Source organism: Propithecus coquereli, unplaced genomic scaffold, assembly GCF_000956105.1.
Source record: "Propithecus coquereli isolate 6110/MARCELLA unplaced genomic scaffold, Pcoq_1.0 Scaffold812, whole genome shotgun sequence".
Taxonomy (NCBI): domain Eukaryota; kingdom Metazoa; phylum Chordata; class Mammalia; order Primates; family Indriidae; genus Propithecus; species Propithecus coquereli.
This window is the reverse complement of record NW_012154308.1, coordinates 481,502-487,501: the sequence shown is the minus strand read 5'-3', so window position 1 is coordinate 487,501 and position 6,000 is coordinate 481,502.

The window sequence follows — 6,000 nt, the reverse complement described above, 5'->3', positions numbered from 1 at the left end:
TTAACTTAATCGCATCACCAAAGTCCCTTTTGCCATGGGAGGTGACATAGTCATAGCTTCTAGGACCTAGGACGTGGACATCTTTGACATCTCTGGTGGGGTGTTATTTTGCCCAGCGTCCCTCAGCCCCATGAGGTGACACCCTTTCCTCCAGTAGCCCTAAGTGAGGCGTCCTCAGCCCTTCTCCCACAGCCTCAGCGGGGGACTTGGACGGCACTTCTGAGCTGCCTTCGGCCCGCGGCCTTGGGAATAGAGCACACCAAAGATTGGTTCATGAATTTTCTCTCTTAAAGGTTAGAGAAGGAGGGAAGAAGCTCCCTAGAGGCAGGGACTGCGTCATGCAACAAATCATTACTGAGTCCCCACCGGGCTCCAGGCCCTGTGCGACCACCCTATGGTGGGAAGATGGCCCCATGGACGTGCCCCTGCTCTCACAGAGCTCACAGTCATGTGTGAGAGACTAACAACAGTGATCCAATCAGACAGTCCTGCGTGTAAGTGAACTATTACACCCCAACGTCAAAGCTCTGGTGCTCTGAGGGCCCAGAACCCAAGAATCCGTTCTGCACTGCGAGGAGGGATGAATCCGGGGTTGAAGATCTCAGGGGAAGGTAGGAGTTCATGAAAATGGGGGAGGGTGATGGCGCTCCAGGAGAGGTGGACAGGGAAAGACCGTGCAAAGGCCCTGTGGCACAGCACCCTCGGGGCAGGAATACAGAAGAGTGAGGGGAAGAATGCTCAGGGGGAGGCTGGAGAGGGGGCTGGCGGCGGGGGACCCTCCCAGCCTTGCAGGATTCCTCCATCTCAGAGCACCACAGACAGGGTTTTGCAACATCCTTCGCCCATCACAGGGACTCGATATAGTTGAATGAATGGATGGATGGAGAATGAATGAATGAGCCTCTTAGCCTCCTCCCGCCCCTCACCAGTGACCTGCCCCATCGCACTCTGCTGCATGGCAACGGTTAACCGGGATCTCCAAGGCTCGCTCACTTATTTATTTATTTCCCCACGCCTGCCGGCGCCGACCCGTGCCGCCCGAGCGAGGCTCGGTGGAAATGTCTGTAATCGCCAGCACACTTTAGGCATTACTTCCACACCATTTAGGGCTTTCCGCCCCGATAGCTGCTATCGCATTTCCCTCCATCTCCGTCTTTCGGGCTACATTGGGCGGAATTTTTTTTAAGGTTTGGTAGTCCCTGAATTTTGGGAATCTGAGGGTTTGAGGGAGGTGATGAGAAAGACAATGCTTTAGAAGAATTTATTATTCTTCTCCCATTGCCTTGGCCCTGCCCCAGCCCCGACCAGGAAAGGGAAAAAAAAAAAAAATCAGTTCACACTGCTAAGAAGCCTTTAAAGATTTTTGTGTTTTCCTGTGCAGGCCTGAGATTGGGTTGCTGATATGAATCGCAGCTTGGTGGGAGGCTGAAGGTGCTGGAACACAGTAAAGGTCACTTGGGAAGCGTCCCTCCCCCTAACCACACGCCTCCCCCTCCCACCGTTTCCAGGCTCAGGGCCGGCTCCTCTGAAGGCAGCGGCCTCACAGCAAACCCAAACCCAGAGTGGATACTCCGAGGGTAAGATGCACTTGGATTTGCTTTGGAGGGAGGATGAGAACAAGATCTGGGACTCACTGTGTGACCTTGGACAAGTCACTTAACCTCTCTGGGCCCATTTCCCCAGCTCTACCATGAGGACAATCGTACCTTTCTTAGCAACTTGAAGGACTACTCTGAGCATCAAAGGAAAGAGTATGAGGGCCCTTCCCTGTCCTCTCAACCCAAGTTTCACCCATTCCATTTAGATCCCTGTGACTGCCTTTCCCCCATCCCAGCACCTGGGCAGCTCTGTGTCCACCTGCAGAGGACCTTCGACCAGGGAGAGGTGTCTCAAGGCAATGACTACAGGGGGCAGTCCCTCTAGTGCACGTCACGTGCAGACTGTCCCATGTCACCTGCACAGTGGCAACCCTGTGTCAGCACCACACCCATGCCCACTACATCAGAAACAGGAAGTTTCCCAGTGACCCCCAGGTGTAGGTGGTGAGATCAGGATTCCAACTCTGGCCTTGGGATTCCCAACACAGTGCTCCTAAGCACTGCGGGAACAGCCTCCAAGAGGAAGCTGGCTGTCTGTTCCCGCGGGCTTAGGCAATCCTAAAAGCCTAATGGAATGTATATCATAAAATGACAATGGGCAAGAGCAGTCTGTGGCGCTAGAAGCCAGGACAGTGGGGACCCTTTAGGGATGGGGAGGAATAGGGAGGGACACGAGGGGGCTTCTAGGTCAGGGTGAATTTCTGGTCCTTGATTTGGTACAGTTACACAGATGTGTTCATTTTGCAATAACTCATAAAGCTGAACACATAACTGTCCACTTCTTCACATGTGTGCTTAAGTAATATGTTTACTCAAAACAAAACAAAACAAACTTACAGAAGCCCGTGGGGGCCACTGCAGAAAACGCTCCAGGGGTTAATCCATGCCACTTGCATGAGGCTCTAAGCTCGAGGCCTCCCTGCCCTGGGATGAACAGTCCCTTTTAACAGAGAGGCAAACTGAGTCCTGGAAGAGTGAAGAGACTTGCCCAAGTCCCAGCTGCAGGTGGGGCTCATGCCCCCTCTGGGTTACAGCTCGCCTCCCTCTAACTCACTGAAGTCACCCACCCGAGTGTGCACAGGCAGGTGACCAAGACAGGAGGGGTTGCCCCAGCCTGAGCCAGCCGGAGGAAGGCTCAGCACCCAGATGACCTGGGTCTGGAGGCAGGAGGTCCGCCCAGAGTGGGGTTGGAAGCTGGGTGGGCTGGGTGTAAGGAGCAACCGCCAAGGACAGGGACTTGTGCTCCAAGTCCAGCAGACAGGAGACTCAGCAAAGGGCCTGGGGTCAGATCCCAGCGGCCGCTCCTGAAGGGGACAACTGCTGTGGCTTCTCTAACATTTGGTTTGCTTATGGTCTCAGAGGACCAACCTCCCCACCCTCCCCCCTGGCTCGTTCTGAAGAAGGAAGAGTGGGGTTTGGCTTGGATGGCAGCATCTCAGGGCAGGGCACGGCATGAACATGAACAAAGGCTGGGCAGCAGGAAAGTGACACCCTATAGCGAGGGCTGAGGACAGGGAGGACAGGAAGCCTGGAGCTCAAAGTCTTATGCAAATGGAACGAATTTCTGAAATGTAGGGTTTGTGTTGGGAACGGTGGGAGGTGCGGCTGGGCTCAGACCAGGAGGTGCAGAGACGGGAAGGGTCAGTGGGAAAAGCCTCCCACACCATTTCCCTCTCTTGGGGGCAGGACTGAGAGAGGGGACCAGCCTGAGCCTGCAACCCTCCTGGACAAGGACGTGACCGGGCGTCCAGCTCTTGGTGGCTGGTAGTGCCCCACGCCTGGGAGGTGGGCTGGCCGACTGGGGATGAAGACAGTGATCGGGGACGATTACATTGTACCTAGTGATTACGCCCTGGGTGAAATCTCTCGGTGGCATTATCTCATCTGGAGAGAAGAGCGGGCTTTTTAATAGATGGACAGGCGGGTTCCACTTAAGGTTATTATAAAGAGGGAGAGCCCAGCCCTCACAGCTTCCAGCCAGCACCGCAAAGTTGCAAAGTAATTAAAGGCTGCTAAGGAATCAGAGAAATTATAATAATTCCATCAACCAAAAGCTCGCTCGCTCTATTTCTTCCCCCTCCTGGTAGAGAACAAGGTAGGTCAGGCAGCCTGCAAACACATCAAAACAAACCTATTGTGTGGTGGGCCTCAATGTCACGGGGGCTACCAGGCCTGTCCCCAGCCTGTTTTGACAATACTCTGAACTTGTTAGGATAAGGGGAGGGGCTGAGACAGAATCCCAGAGGCCCAGAAACAGGGAGAACAGCATAGCAAGCTGGTGGTCGAGCCCCACTTGTGGGCACCTGTGCCCTGCATCGAGGACGCATCCCGGCTCCACCACTCACGGGGCTTGGGGGCTGCACAGGAGGCGGCACCTGCACCCAGCCCAGCCCTGGGCATTCAGGCCTCACTGGGGAACACGCTCTGTGCCTCTGACCCAGGGATGGGCTCCGGTTCACAGGGTCTGGAAACCAGTTCCCCGAGAATCTTCCCTGGTCACCTGTGATCTTCAGTGTTTTGTCCCTGATAGGGCGACCCTGGGCAAGTCTTTTGACCCCTCTGGCTGTGCTGCCCCACTATGGAATGTGTGGTTGGATTAAGTCACCTTGACGGTCACTCTGTGCTGGTTTCAGTGAGTCTATCTGGAGCATCTCAGCCTATCACTACTTCTTTTTTTTTTTTTTTTTTTTGAGACAGAGACTCACTGTGTTGCCCGGGCTAGAGTGCCGTGGCGTCATCCTAGCTCACAGCAACCTCAAACTCCTGGGCTCAAGCGATCCTCCTGCCTCAGCCTCCCGAGTAGCTGGGACTACAGGCATGAACCACCATGCCCAGCTAATTTTTTCTATATATTTTTAGTTGTCCAATTAATTTCTTTCTATTTTTAGTAGAGACGGGGTCTCGCTCTTGCTCAGGCTGGTTTCGAACTCCCGAGCTCAAACAATCCGCCTGCCTCGGCCTCCCAGAGAGCTAGGATTACAGGCGTGAGCCATTGCGCCTGGCCCACTACTTATTTCTTGATGACTATTTCATTTTTCCCGTGTCTTATGTCTTTATTTCATGTTTTCCACACGTTTCCTGATTCCCACTGGACTGTCAGCTTCCTGACCATGAACACCCTGTCATCAGCCAGTCCGCAGGGACGGAGCCTGCCTGTCGGGCTCCTTGGATTTCCAAGTCACTTTGCTGAAGTTCTCAGAGACCTTTTCATAACGATGGTTAATACCTACAGTTACCAAGTGCTACCTCCATGCGCAGCGCTTATACACGTGGTCTCAGCGCACTTTTACAGGTCCATGAATCCCTATTTTACAGATGAAAAAACTGAGGCCCAGAGAGGCTAATACTTTGCTCATGGCCTCCAGTGTGGAGTGAGAGCCTACGTGTGCATGGCCCTGTCACAGTGTGCCGCGGTAGGGTCCCCAGGTCACATGGGCACAGGTTCTCGGGGTGTAGTAAAGCGAAGCTGCGCCTGCTGCAGGCGGGGCCTTCCCAGCCCTGTTTTCTACGCCCGCCCCCACCCAGGGTGCCCCACTGCTTGGAGGAAAAGGGGTGAGGGCAGGAGACCCGCATCTTCCTCCAACAGGCCACACCCCGGGGATGAGGAGACCACTTAAGAGAAAAGGAGCTGACCCTGAACGCGGACAGACAGACCCCAGGCGCGTGAGGCTGACAGCCCAGCCCTGCAGCAGAACTCCCGGCAGCAGCCGTCGTCTGCTTCCATTTAGAGCTTCCTTATTTAAAGGGCAGGGGGCGCAATAAAAGGTGTCCCAGCTCGTGCCAGAGAATCCCTAATGCCCACGAGCCGGGCTCTGCACAGCCCCTGCTTCGTATGCACGGCAGAGGGTCCCGCCGTCACTGCAACAGAATTATATGGGTCCCCAAAGACTCCCAGCCAGAATCGGCGAGGAAACCGATGTAATTAAGAACATTATTACCATTAAAACAAAATAATAATTTTAATTACATCTGGGCTCCCTCAATCTCCTGCTCCCGCACTGTCCTCTTTCCTGGTGCTGAGGGTGGTGGAGGGCGTCCATGGGCATGGAAGGAGGGGTGTTACGGGGGTCACGGGGGACCGGGGATCCTCCCCACTGGCTGGAGAAGGGAGCAGGGAGCCTCGCAGTGTGTGGCTGGGCTGAGTTCTCTGGGCCCTGGTTTCGTGGGACTCTATTTATCCTCTGCTTAGAACCAGGAGGAGGTGGCAGAAAGATGTTGACTCTTTGCTGCACGCAAGGGGAGCAGGCTGGCATTTAGCCTGTGCTGGGCGTGGAGGTCACCTACTTCTCACAAACAATGCTGTGTGCACAACTGGTGACTGAACTCATGCAGGCCGCCTCCGGGGCCCACTAATCCTGCACACCACAAGGAACGGGTGTCACCATGACCACGCCAGGTCTTG